The sequence below is a fragment of the Pteropus alecto genome, unplaced genomic scaffold, assembly GCF_000325575.1.
Source record: "Pteropus alecto unplaced genomic scaffold, ASM32557v1 scaffold94, whole genome shotgun sequence".
In the NCBI taxonomy this organism is placed as follows: domain Eukaryota; kingdom Metazoa; phylum Chordata; class Mammalia; order Chiroptera; family Pteropodidae; genus Pteropus; species Pteropus alecto.
The window spans coordinates 883,264-898,110 of NW_006437736.1; the positions used below are offsets into that span (position 1 = coordinate 883,264).

The following is a 14,847-nucleotide window of genomic DNA, read 5'->3' on the forward strand; positions in this document are numbered from 1 at the left end:
ATCACTGGACTGCTTTCCTTTTAAGGAGGTTGCCCGTTTTTTGTATTCTCTCTTCGCTTTGCCTCTCCAAGTCACCACCGGAGGGCGAGAGAGTCGGCTAGCCATCCGGACAGAGGCACTGGTTTAGGAGCTGGAACCCTGTTCCGTTAAATGTTATATAATGCCCCGCAGTGCTGTTTGGAAGGAGGGAAAGTGTTAGGGAGATTTTCCCAGCATGACCTAGAGGAAAGGGAACTTTCAAAGAATCTGTCTTTCCAAAGTAACTCTTCACCAGACCTGAGTTTGGACATTATCAAGAAATCCCTCCCTCTTCTGGAAAGCTGAGAAACCTTTGAAATATTTTTTCTGCCACTAATTATCCCTTCATTGTCAGCCTGATTAACTCTTTTGAAATATTGCTTTACTTTTAAAAATTTCCATAAGAGAGGAAACCTATTTCTGTATTCTCTTTGTTGCTCTGGAGATGATACTTCTTAACCTTGGAGCCCTCATTCAATTTTCATTAACTGGCTATATTGGAGGGTATCAGCTCTCTTCTTTCTCAGCTATTACTGAAGGCTTTTCAACTACTTCACTTTTCATTATATGTATTTTTAAATCAGTGAAAGATTTATTTAAACTAGGACTTTTTATAATCACAGGTTTTTGTGGCCTCTTGGAACATGTCCCCTTAGTTTCCAGAGGAGCTGGTTAAGCATGTGTAAGCACAAGTTAGAATTCATATGCATATGTGCCCACTTAATGTTGTGGTCTTAATTGGTATTTAAGGAAACTATAATTTTAGGAATGAAAACGGAAGAGAAATAGAAATGAGAAGAAGAGATTTCTTGAGGCAGTCTAATAGGTAAATTGAAATCATTATGATTTTCTCAGGATGTGCTGAATGCTGAAGGAAACAAGTCACTTGCTTTTGCCCGTGTAGAAGGTATAGAATATTGAATTTGTGAATTTTCAGTATTCCAGCATATTTGTTTTGGTATATACACTTCCTATGATAATGTGTACCATACATAGCTAGTAAAACCAGATGGGCCAAATCTTTACTTGTCCTGTAAAGGTTTTTGGGGGGTGGCTTTATGTTTTTTATTTTGGGGGGTATTTTTTTTTGCTCTTTGTTTTTTGTTTGTTGAGCCAGATATCTATAATCCCAATATACATTAATGATCTGTCACATAAGCTTTCTGAATATAAAATGTCTACACTGCTTAAGGCTTGGTTATCAAAGTTAAATGATTTATTATTGTATTTAGTGTCTTGACTAGTATATTAAGGAAGGTATTTAGATAAGTTTTTACCATTTGTCACCTAGGCTTTTGGCATCTTGGATCTTAACATTTCTGTATCCTTTAGTTTCCATCACTGACTTGGTGGAAGAAGGGTGAAGGGCTTTGAGTGGATGACATTTTCATCATTAGAGCTATATCATTAGTTGCCGAGTGTGTGTGCTTTATTATATATGCTCTAGTTTTATAAGGCCTGTTTTGGGTTTAATTAGCAAATTGCTCTGTGATTTACAGTAAGTAATTAGTGCTTTGCCTTTAGAGAAAGGAAAAAAAAGGGGCAACTGGTAATTTAATCACAGAATTCTAATATGGTAGATAGACCCGCTCATGCGATCTTATTTTTTAATAGCTTTACATTTATCTCTTGTTCATGTATGTGTTATAAAAGTAGCTCACTGAGAGACTCTCTTATTTCTGAACATGTGAATCAAGTTATTGTATCTTCTCACATCTATGAAAATAACAACGTGGAATAAAAGGATGGGAAAGAGGAAAAATCATTCTCATAATATATGTAAAATTAGAAAAACAAAATTGTGAACGACTCCAACTCCAATTAATTTTTTCAATGTTTTACCAAACTCAAAGTCAGTCATACTATTTGATGTCCAAAGGGAAAGTATACTAGGCAGAGAGGAAAAGATTTTACAGTATGGATGTGAAGGAAAATTTTCGTACTCTTACTATAGTGTAAGACTGCCAGTTTCTGTGGAACACAAAGCCCTCCCTTTCTTGGACAGCTCAGTGCTTTGCTGGCATTTTCTTCAAAATCTGTTTTCCATCAGGACCAAGAGGAGGGAAGGTGTTAAGAATAAGGGAGGTTGGAAAGGGGGTTGCTGTTCCTTTAAATAGTGCAGTAAGCCCATGTGGCAGCGGGCTGCTCTGGAGTGTATTCTTTTGTAATGAATCACCAGTTCCATTGTCTGCTGTCTCCCCTCTTTGTAGCTGGAAGGCTGAAGTCTTTCACCTGAGCTGCTGCCAGTTTGCTCTTCTGTTCCAGGGTGATTGGGAGAAGAGGGAAGGGTATTTTATGTCTTAATTAAAGACAGATAAGAGAGCAGGTCTGTTTTGCTTTGTTTCATTTTTTTCTATCCTTCCTGATTTTGTTTTTGTTTTTGAAGTGAGTTGGAGTAGGGAATCTATTCTCTGGTTCTGCTAAGCATATCCCATTTTCTGTGAATTTTGAAAGTCCTAAGAGATGATTTGGTCTCCATTTTGTGGCATTGCTTTAAAGTGATCCCATTCGGTTGCCTGCCAGTTCCACCCAAAGCTCATCCCACCCTTCATCCACAGAGCTTCAGCCCACACTGTTTGTTTTGGCACACTTTCCACTTTCTATGGGCTGCGCAGGACTCTGGGAAGTTGGGGGTTAGGAGGAGATTGTGGGTTGGTTGGAGACTAACTTCTGTTCCTTCACAATGAACCAAAAAAAGCCTCACTTTTTCCAGAGCTTCGGTTTCTTTCTGAATTCTTCTACACTGCTCCATATCTTCAGTTATAACCATTTCCTTGCCAAGACTAGGACTGGTTCTTAAAAAATATCGCTATTCTAAAAATTACTTAGCTTTCCTGAAAAGAAGATACCCGGGATTCCATAAATGTGATTAAATCTGAGCAATTTTGACTCATTAAACGGTTTTTTCTGCCCATTTGCCCTTCCCCACCCCAAGCACACACCCTTTTTTGCCCCCTCCCTTTATTTTTTCATGTATCTTTCTCCTCAGTTTTGCAGTGGAGACTACGTAAGCTTAGAGTTTGACCACCTGCCGTGGAGGTTTGTGTTGCTCCAGAGCACATCTCCATGTTGGAAGGTGAATGCCACTCCTCGTTCCTCTCAGTGACAGGGCAGAGCTGAAAGGCCTGGTTTTGTGCCTCCAGTTTTCTGTTCTTCCCTGAAATTTTTCAGACTCATATGTATATAGATTGCCATGTGGAAACAGTCTCATCTCTCTTTTGACTTCTGGTTCACAGAGTGTTCACATTTTAACTTCTTTTCATGTAATTCCTTACCTTGGGTTATTTCTTGGACATCTCCATGTCATATTCAGACAGATCTTCACTTGGAGCCAGTCACAGTGATGACACAGCCACCTGTGCAGCCTGCCGCCTCCTTTTGCTGTACTGTTCCTCTCTGGAATCTGATTTTGTTGGTGTCCCCAGCATTCCCTTCTGGAGTCAATGCCTTGCTCTTTTTTTTTTTTTTTTTTAACATTCCAAAACTACCGTCAAGTTGTTCTTAAACATTTCTTCACAGCCCTTCATTTGTGAAATCTAACAAACAAATGGAATGCTCCCCTGCAGTGACTGCTTTGCTGTTTTGAATGTAGCAATTCATGATCGGGCTCCATGCTCAACTTCTTTTAAGCAGCCAGAAATACTGCAGTCTGCCATGCTTAACTGTTCCTCTCTTACTATTAGAATGATTAAATATAGGAAACCTTGGCATCAAATAATTCATTAGAGGTCATTGCCAGAGTAAATGATTTTAAAAGCAGGTCTGACTTTGTCACTCCTTCCAGGTTCCCTTCAGGCTCTGAATACGGCCCCATGTGATCAGGGACCCTGGCTGTCTCTTCAGCCTGACTTCCTGCTGCCCTTCTCTGCCCATATTTTGATCCAGTGACACTGGCCTGTTTGCTAGTCCCTTAATATACTTGCATCCTCCTGCTCAGGGCCTTCCCTTCTGTTTTTTTTCTGACCTCAAAATGTTCTTCCCTCACATACCCATATGGCTTCTCAAGGGAGAGCTCTCTTTTGACCTTCCTATCTCAACTTGAACTCTCCAGTCTATTCACTTACCACTGATTTTAGTGCTTATCATTACTCGTTATATGTTATCTGTGCCTCTTCCCCCAAAAGAATAAAAGATTTATGAGAGGAGGGACCTTCGTCATCAGTCTGTTACATTCCTGGTGTCTAGAACTGTGCCTGGGATGTAGTCATAATAACAGCTAACTAGCTAATACTTGTATATGGTTGTCAGGTATTCTTTACCTACATTAACTCACTGAAGCCTCTCAACAACTCTACAATTATCCCTATAATCAAAAAAGAGGAAACCGAGGCATATAATGGTTAGGTAACTTGCCCAAGTTTATATAGCTACTAAGAGATGTGGGGATTCACATCCACAGACTGGCTTGGGAATTCATACTCTTAAGCACTGTACTCTAACGCCTCTTACAGGTATTATATAGTCAGTAAATATTTGATGAATGTGCGAATACATTCATTTAGTCGAGACTCTGATTTACTTCTGGAATTCCCGTCTCTGACTTATTCAGGGCTTGGATGGGCTACTTGTAATAATACTATTGAATAAAACGAATTCAGTATTGTGATATTATAATAATAGGTAACATTACAGAGTACATATTATGCATTAGGTACTATTGTCAATTCCTAAGGCGTTATGTCATTTATTCCTTTCAGCAGCCTTATAAGTGCTATTAGTGTCCATATGGTGGAAATTAGGAAACAGGACTACAGAGAGGTCAGGTGGCTTGCCCAAGGTGATAATGTCAGGATTTAAACCCAAGGAGTTTAGCTCCAGATTCCCTGTTGTTAACTACCAAGAATAATGACTGTTGTTGAAATAACTTTTTATTTTTGCATACTTCTTTGCACCAATTTTACATACAAATCACATTTACATACATAACAATTATACTTGTATCGTATATCACTTGTCAATTACTTTTGAGGTTGGTGGTATTTTTCATGTTTTTTTCCCCATACATTAGATTTTGAGATTTGAGAGGTCAAATAATCTGGTGTCTCTGGATACAGACAGAGATAGGTTTCAAACTTGAAATCTATTTAATTCTAAATTTGCACACTCTTCCATTATACAACCAGCCTCATAAAATAAATAGTTATGTTTTGGGGTGTTAAAAAGTAGAAAAGTTTTCCAGATGGCGAGCTAAAATGTGTTTTCATTATTGTTTTCTCACTCTTCCTAGTTGTATCATCCAAAGTCGCATGGAGAAGTTTAATCTCTCTTCTTCATAAAAACCAAATACTTGAAGATAATGGCTAAGTGTTTCCTTTAATCTTCCGTTCTCTCGGTTCATCTTATCTACTTCCTTTAATTATTCCTCATAGATCTGAAAACATATGGCTTGCAGAGTCTTTACTGTCCTAGACTAATTGCATCAATTCATAGGAATGATTGATCATTTATATCTAATTTCTTAGTAAATATCAGTTGTATTATCGAGTATCATATCTTTATTATAAGTAGTTTTTTTTTTGACATGTTTGACTTTGCTCACTTTTCAAAGCTTATTTATCATGTATTGTCAACAATTTATAACTTTAAAAATAAGGGGATATTACCCTTAACTCTTAGGTTGAATATTGCTTTTCTGTTTCACTGTAAAGCATGCTGTCAGCTGATTGGCAACAGTCTACCTGTCTTCCAACCCCTGGGTCTTGCCCAGGTCCTTCAAAGGTTGCTAACACTGAAATTTTTATTTTTAAACTTATTTTTTAGAACTATTTTTTCGAAGATGCCGGTTGGATCAACTAATGACATATTGTCATTTGATCACTACTCTTGATATCTTGAAATTGTATCAGAAGAGTGTTGGAAAGCCAAAATTAAGAATTAGTCTTTAAAATCAGTAGCAACAATACAATATGATCATTGAAAATAGAAGTAAAACACAGCAAAAAAAATTAATTAAACCATTAAAAGTACTCTTTTAATATTTATTATAAATCTAATACCATAGAAATATTGTTATATTAGCTTACTTTGGTTTATTTGTTCTTTTTATCCTGCCTCTTGAATTTTTTCAAAGGCAATCAGTTTCAGAATATTAGAATAACATTTCTTTTTTAATTAATGGCTCAGGAAATAGGTATAGCTAGACTACTATTAACAAAAGGAAATACAGTTTTTACAATTGCAATTTAAAGTCATAACTGGAGATATTTAATTCATTCAGAATTACAGGGTAAAGTTCTACAACCAGAATTTAGTATTTCGTATATAAAGGAATACTTAAGCAGAAAATATGGTAATGTTAATCAATAATTATATGAAATTATAAGAGTTCTTTTATATCCACAAATATAACTATTCTTTTATCTAATATTATGAGATCCCTTGTAAGAAGTTTTGAAGAGGCAAACTGAGACTTAGGTAAAGGGGATTTTGAAAGACTTGCAACCTTAGAGAAGATATCTACAAAATTTTCAGTTAATGGCTGCATGGTAAATATTTTTGGCTTCACGGGCCACGATGTCACAGCTGTTCATCCCTGCTGTTGGCATGAAAGAAGTCAGATGATGGGGGCGGCTATGTTCCAGTAAAACTTTATTTATGGACACTGAAATTTGAATTTCATGTAATTTCCAGGTACCACAAAATATTCTTCTTTTGAATCTTTTTCAACTCTTTAAATTGTAAAAACCAATTTTAGCTTTCAGGTGTATAAAAAAGCAGGTGGTGGGCCAGCTTTGGATCAGAGCCAGACTGCCAAGCTCTGACTTGGAGGGATTTAGGTCCTCCCTGCTTTCTTAGCATAGGGAAGGTTTTCCCGTACAGCTTGATGATAGGACACAATCTTGACAGTTCAACTGGATCCCCGTGAGACCTTGGATCAGCGTGAAACCCCTGACCTCTCTCATTTTCTCCCACAGAAAACAGGAGGATTCTTCCCCTTCTCTCACTTCCTTTCTCCTTCCACCCCACTCCGCAATCTGGACTATTTGCAGTTCCCTAAATATTCCATATTTTTTACCTTCCTGCTTTTCATATTTTTGTATATATTATTTTTCATAGATTACTGTTTGGGGCCAGAATAGCTCTTTTCCCCACATGAATAATTTCTTGCCTCTTAAAGGTGCAGCTTAAATGCATGTTAATATATAGAATGGGTCCGCTTTTGAAATGCAAAACAGAGTTAAATTGAGTAATTACACACCCCAGTGCTTATTACTTAAATCAGTTAATACTTAAAATACAAAGTCCTTTTAAAAATGGACGTTTTATTTGGCTAGAAGAAAGGATTTTGGAGTAAATAGCTATTTGGGGAACATACAAATCTCTTATAGATGTTCCAGTGGAAGGCCGTGTATGTCCAGAAGATAGCATGCAGGTAAGTGGCATGGGAGCTCTAGCCTCTTGGAGAGTCAGGAAAGAGAGAAGAGCATGACCCCCAACAAGTGTGGAAAAGTGACAATGAAATTTTAGGGTTCGGCAAATCGTAGTCAGTATACCAAACGTGGTATAACTAGTACAGCCACCTTCCTCTCTTCTTTTCCTTCCAGTCAAGATGACCAAGAGTTAGAGTCTCTGCACACGACTTTTGAAAAGTTGTCAACACACTTATATATTACACCATAATCATTCCATGTCATTTTCAAGGCTCACTGTTCATTGTTTTTTCAGTCTTTTTTTCCTCTCTGTATTTCCTTTTGGATAGTTTCTCTTTCAGTGTCATCAAGTGTGCCGATCTTTTCTTCTGCAATGTCTAATCTGCCATTAATCCAATCCAATGTGGTTTTTTAAAAATCTCAGATAAAGTTTTCACCTCTAGAATTTCGATATGAATCTTTATTCTAGCTCCCATGTGTCAGTTTTTCTTTTACATACGATTTTTCTTGAACACATGTAATACAGGTGTTTTAATGTCCTTGAAATTAATTGTTTTTTTCACCTTTATGGATTGTATTTTCCTGCTTCTTTGCGTACCCTACGATTTTTGACTGGATGCCAGACATTGTGAATTTTACCTTGTAGGATGTCATATATAGATATATTTTCTTGAGCTGATTTTCGCAGAAATAGTTTGATCCTTCCAGATCTCATTTTTCAGTTTTGTTAGATACCCCAGGGCTCTTTTTAGTCTCAGGTTAATTTTTCCCCACTATTGAGACCAGACTTGTTAGTACCCTAACTGATGCCCAGGTTATCAGATTTTCCACTCTCGTTGTTGGAAACAGGCTCTGTTCCTGGCACTGGGTGAGCTCTTGACATTATTCCCTCCAGCTCTGTCAGTTGGTCCTTTCTCCAGCCTCAGGTAGTTCTTCACGGACATGCGTTGACCATTCCATAACTGAAGGGGAATCGTCTGTAGGTCTTCCGAGTTCTCTGTCAGTGCAGCTCTCTCTTCTGCAGTTCTCTTCCCTGGGAACTGCAGTCGTCTTGGCTTCTCTAGACTCCTCAGCTCATGGAGACCACCAGGCTCTGCCTGCTTCCCTCTCTCTATGTCACTGCCTGGAAACTCTCCACTCAGTCAGCTGGGGCAGTTATAAAGCTCATCCTAGGTGTTTTGTGTCTCAGAGATCACTGTCCTTTGTCTGCTGTACAGTGTCTTGAGTACCGTTTCATGTATTTTGTTCTGACTTTTAGTGTTCGAAATGGCAAGATAAATATGATTACTCCATCTTGATTGGAAACAAAAGTGAGACCACTTATTTGTACATGAAAATTAAATGATATATCATTTAATATAAGCCTACTTTATGAATGAAAAATCAGTCGATCAGTAATTTCAAGGAGTAGAATGTATAAGATGCATAAATAATTAAAATACAAGGTGGAATATGATAAATTCCATGAATATGGTGTCAATAAAGTACCATTAGAAGTTCAAATGAGGAAAGAATTCGTTTGGGAAGTTTGGCTGAGGTTTCGGAAAGGGTGAGAGGAAAGGCTATGGCTTGTATTATTTTGTGTGTGACTTATGCAAGACATTATTTGAATCTAGAACCAAATTCTTGAGTACTGAATGAGATTCGGTGGTAGAATAGTTTCCGAGAGTGTTTAGAACTAATCAGATCAAAGGTAAAAATAGTTCTTTAGCAAAAACATGTGGACAAGTTCACAGGAAAAATAGGATTTCCACGGTTTGGGTTCGGGTTCTTGTTGGTTGTTTAGGATTTCCATGTCTTTGTAGTTCAGCATAATTTGTGATCTGTTGTGGAAAAGGAGAAAGATCTTTTTCTCCTATGAATTACCTATCATTGCAATTCTAGCAGAATAAGGAAGGAGAAAAATCAAAGTACTGTTTGTTCACATAAACAGTGTAGAAGGTAGGAGCACTTTGAACTGTGAAAATGATGATCATTAAAAAATATTAAAGAATGTGGATGCTATTGTTTAGAGATTTCTTAACTTCAGTTAAGTGGTTGCCTGACTTTCATTTCCTAGCATAGCAACTGGGACCAAAAGTTCATCCACTATGTGCTTTAATCTTTTCTCTCTTGAGGAACCAGGAGACATTTTTGAGAAACTGGGAATGTATTGTTTGGCTTAATTGCACTTTAGCCTATGTTTTACATAAAGCCTTTAGTAAGAAGAATATGATCCCCCCCGCACCCCCTGTGTTTGTATTAATATGACTTTATATAAAAAAGAACATGAACTTTAAGGGTATAACTCAGCAGATAGGTCTTATATTGTGGAATACACACACACACACACATTTGCACTTTTTCCTTCACAATGATTATTATCTCTACCATTTTTTTTCAAAAGCCAGAAGCAAAGAATTTTGTATACATTATCTCAGTTAATTCTCATAGATAACGCATTAGGTAGCTATCCTTCTTCTCATTTTACAGATAAAAAAATTTTTGAGGTATTGAGATGTTAAGTGACTTGTCCAGAGTCACACAACTGTGTATGACAAAGCCTAGGTTTGAACCCATGTTTATCTTATTCCCAAGTTCATGCTGTTTCTACCCCCTTTTGAGGAGATAGCCAGTACATTAAGTATAAAATGAAGAATACAAGGCCCTAATATTTATTTAACTTTTTCTTTGCATAAGAAAAATCTTTATAATTCACTGTAGCCAATACTTTGAGAAATGTCTGCTAATTTTCCTGGAGCCTTAGGTTCCTCTGGGATAAGTGCAGAATTGATCAATTTGGCTATTCTGTACACAACTTTAGTTTCCTGAAATTTTATCTCAGCACAGAGGTTTTATAGTTTGGTTAGTATTTCATGTGGGAACATTTGTTCAAGGTAAGAGGGAAATCAAGTATTGACTGTTTTAGAGTAGCTCTTAGCCACTTTTGAGAGGGGAATAGATAAACAACTTAATGGCACTTTGTTGATTGACTGTTACAGAAGAAAATGCTCTTTCACATGGTAATATACCTAATGTTTCTTTTTGTTTATTTGTTTTACTGTATGCTGCCCCTTTGGTAAGGCCTCTAAATCAGCGGTCCCCAACCTTTTTGGCCCTGTGCACCATGACCGGTGCTCCTGTGAGAATCTAATGCCTGATGATCTGAGGTGGAGCTGAGGCGGTGATGCTAGCGCTGGGGAGCAGCTGCAAATACAGATGATGAAGCTTCCTGGCTCCCCTGCCCGCCATTCACCTCCTCCTGTGTGACGCAGTTCCTGACAGGTCTGCGGCCAGGAGGTTGGGGACCCCTGCTCTTGATCACAGAAGCACAGATTCTTAGAGCTAGAGTAACCTTTATTTTACAAAGTAGGATACACATCCAGAGAGGTGGGGCAGTTGTCCAAGGTCATATGGCAAGGTAATGGCAGAACTGGAACTAGAATTCATTTTCTTATAGTCTCTGTCTAGTGTTCTTTCTACCTTAAGAACATCTGCCCAAGAAGTTCAGACTTTTAACAAAAGATGTTTTATAGAGACTAAAATATCAAGTTTATATGCTCCTTATTACTGAAAGGGAAAATCTTAAAATAAGTAAAAATCATGTATCTTGGGCATTCTTTGCTGGAAAATTCTTCTCAAATATGAAGCTAATCTAATTGATGTGTTAAAGATAATAATGAAGTTTGAGGTATGGAAGATTATAAGTGGGCAGAAAAACAGAATGTCTTTTGATTTTTTTTTTAAGTATGCTTAAAGATATTTTGTTTCTGTTTGTTTTATGAGCATTTAACTTGACATGGAAAGATTGGCAATGTGGAGTGAAATCCAGGAATGCTTCGTTACTAAGCAACCATTAAAGTATTGTCAGCTTCTTTTTGGTGCCTTAGGGACTGATTTTAGATCTCAGTTCTCAGTTTTCTGCATGCCACCTCTCTTAAGATGGATATCTTCCCTCACTCTGAGGCAGGTTTTCCTGTTCGGTAATAATAACAGCTTATTTATGATAGCATTTTGATGGCTTCTTCCAACAGAGGACTCTAATGTTTTTGTTTAGGTTTGTCGCATTATGATAAAAGATTAAATATTGCGGTCACTAGTTTGTGTTTCATTGCCATTCCTGACTGAAGAGTCACAGTCCATGGCATGACTTATTGACTCGGGTTAGGGATCAGTGGGGTAACGAGAAATGTTTTCCTCCCCTGAGACTGTGGTCCAGCCTGGGCCACCGTTGCATTCGGAAAGAAGGCAGGAGGTGAAGAGTTAGGCATTCTAGTGGGTAAATACTTGATTTTTGTTTTGTTTTATTTTCTGAGAGTGATTAAACCCTTGAAAGTCTTTTGTATTTGTCAGGACTTAGAATAACATCTAACACAGTGCTGGATGTACTTGTAGTTGGCATTTAGACTATGATTTACAGTACACATTTAGTTCTGATACTTCTCTGGATTGCTTTGCTTCCTATAATCAAAATATATTGGCTTTATTATAGCATCAAGTGCAGGGCCGTTTCACGAATTGTAGTAAACTTTACATTTTCCCGTAAGCTTCTCTGATTTGCTTTTACTACATCTTAATGTTGTTAAAGGATTATTTTAAAAGAAACAGAAGTTCATTAACTCATGTCCTTTCTCATATTTAAAAAGGAACCTGGACTTCTGGAGTTTAACTATGGTTGAAATCTTTTATGGAAGATAAATCACGACTTCTGGGTCAAAATCATGGATACTTTCACTTGTGTGAGACCCACTGAAATAACAATACAAAAGTACAAAAAGAAATAAACCCGTAACAGCAGATAGAAAAGGGTGAGGGATGATATTACTAATAAAAAAGAGAGTTCAATAAATTTCTAGAAAAGTTAAAGCAAATGGGAACCAATTGCTGAACGAAATGGAGGAGAAGGGAAAGCCTGATGATTCGTAGAAGGGGACTGCCAATGGCCTGGAAGCGGAAGCCGCTCTGCCCAGCAGGAACCCCAAGGACGCTCCGAGAGCGGGAGTGAAGATGGGATGGAAAGCAGGGATTCTGTGTGCATTACGTAGGAGATAACGCAGCTTTTGAACCCCTGCCCAATGGAAATCGCAAGCATTTATTGTGCTACTTCCTTTCTCCAGCATTGAAAAAGGAAAAACAAAAACCCCAGTTTATTTGACTCCAAAGAATTCAGAACATTTGGGGAAATTTAATTCTTTTTGTATTAGATATTGGCCCCCTTTTCTTTAGTCTTGATATTTGGGGGATATGAGAGGAGGCCATTCCGTACTTTCCTAGCAGCTTACATTCAAATGAAGCTTGCCAGTAGCCAAGCTTTTCCTTATCTCCTACTGAGTTCCCAGATAGGCTTTTAATTCCAGGGAGAGACCTAGTTAGAAAACAGATTTACTTCTACAATAGCAGAAAAAACTCACACCAGATAACCCAGTCTTTATACCTGGGTCACCTGTGCGTGAGGATCATTAGTCATGTGAGAGGAACTTTCAGCATGAAAGGGACCAGAGGAAACAAAAAGAAAACTTGACCCTAGGGGAAACAGATAATCCAGGGAACAGAGGAGAATTTAAAGAGGCGTTCTAATATAGTGAGATTCAAGATAATGCATTCATAGAATTAGTACTGGGTATAATGAAAAGGCAACAATCTGAGAATGCAAAAATGAGAAGGTTAGAGATTAAGAATGATTGTCAAAAGAAAACATGCCAAAGAAGGATAGAAAATCGAGTTGAAGATATCACCCAAAATGTAGAGCTTTAAGTCGTGAAGATGGAAAATACAAGAGATAAGACGCAGATGATTTCCTTAGCCCACGTCCCCTAGAAAACAGAGCCTGAGACAAAATCTCACCTGCTGATACTTACTGGGGAGTACAATCTGAAGAAAAGGAGTAAAAGCAAGGAAGAGAGGCTGGCCAGAGATTTGTGACAGGCGATGCTGACTGACTGCTGTCAGTAGAAGTCTTCAGAGAGGTTGTATAGAATTACTGCTGCTCTGACCAGTCCATCCAAAGAGAGTGTGGCCAGGCGTTTTATCTTCTGGCTTCCTTTTATCTCATGCTCCTCCCACTTTGGTCAAAGATTACCATACAAACAATGCACCTGACCACTTCAGTGGCTTGCTTGAGCTTGAGCGGGGCGCGGGGGAGGCGGGAGGCCGGGTCCTACACTCTGTGTACACAGATCTGCAGAGTGACATGTCATCTAAGCCTGGAAAGGTGAGAAGAGTCAGTAACTTCTAATGGTAGCCTCTGGCCTTTTAGGAAACTATTAAAAGAAGGTCACTCCCAAGACCGCCGACTAAGAGAAGGGTAGGGGACTGCTGATTTTATCATAAGCTCTTCTTTACCCATTTGGTTTGCTGTCATTTATATACATGTATTTGATAAAATAAAAAATTAAGTTTAAAAAGAGAAAATAAGTTACCCAAAACACCCTAGAAATAAATATCAAAGGTCTCTTAGAATGCATTTGTACAAAAAAAAAAAAATGAACTTCAAAAATGAAAGATAAAATTTAATTAGTAGTTTACATTAGGATAATTTTTTTAAGAAAACTGTTCTCTGTTCCCACCCGTTCTTGCCTCACTCCCCAGTATCATACAGTCCCAGGAGTGTTCTTCTCTTCCCCCATGCCCCTTGCCAGGCTCTGCTGATTCTCCCTTTGGATTGTCTCTGGCACTTATCCCCTAGTCCACTTCCTCTGCCTCTTGAAGTTCATAGTCATCAAGTCCCTTCAGAGTCTGTAGTATCCTTTGAACAGATCTCATTGTCTTCCCTTCGTCTCACTTTTGTTTCCCCATGCTGAGTTTTTCTCTCTTCCTGTACTAGACTTGTTTATAACTTTTAAAAATAATAACAAAATTCCGTAGATATATATTTATATTCTCTACTAGGTCGTACATCCATCTTTCTTTCTTCCTTCCTTCCTTCCTTCCTTCCTTCCTTCCTTCCTTCCTTCCTTTTCTTCCTTTTCTTCCTTTTCTTCCTTTTCTTTTCTTCCTTTTTCATTTAACAGATACTTTTTGGGTGATTTTAAGGCAGTCACTGGGGTTACAAAGATGAATTAGACCTGCACAATTGCCGGCCCTCAGAGAGTCCATGTTCTGCAGAGCAACGGATGTATAAACAAATAATTGTAATAGAATAGAAGTGCTATACTGGAGTATTAGGTGAGTATGTATGAGTTAGCCAGATGGGTAGGAAGGAGAAAGGCTTTCTAAGCGGAAAGAACAGATGCAAAAAGCTGGAGGGTGAAGCAGCACAAGGGGTCTTACAGGATTTGATACGTGTGAGAGTACCACCTGGGCCAAGCCACTGTCGTCTCTCGGTTGGGTTATTATGATAGCCTCCTGGCTGGTCTACCTTTTTCTGCCTTTGCTGAGTGATCCATTGAAAAACCTAAATCTGACCACGGCTCTTCTCTGCTGGGAACTCACTGGAGACTAAAAGCCAAATCCCCGCAGGAGCCTTAAGCTTTACAAGACA

At 38.1% G+C, this 14,847-nt stretch overlaps 1 protein-coding gene across 16 annotated transcripts in view; it reads left to right on the forward strand.

Moving 5' to 3' along the window:
• RBFOX2 (RNA binding fox-1 homolog 2) overlaps positions 1–14,847 on the forward strand; it is a 164,185-nt gene that overhangs the window by 83,374 nt on the left and 65,964 nt on the right. The gene's annotated exons all lie outside the window — the stretch shown is intronic.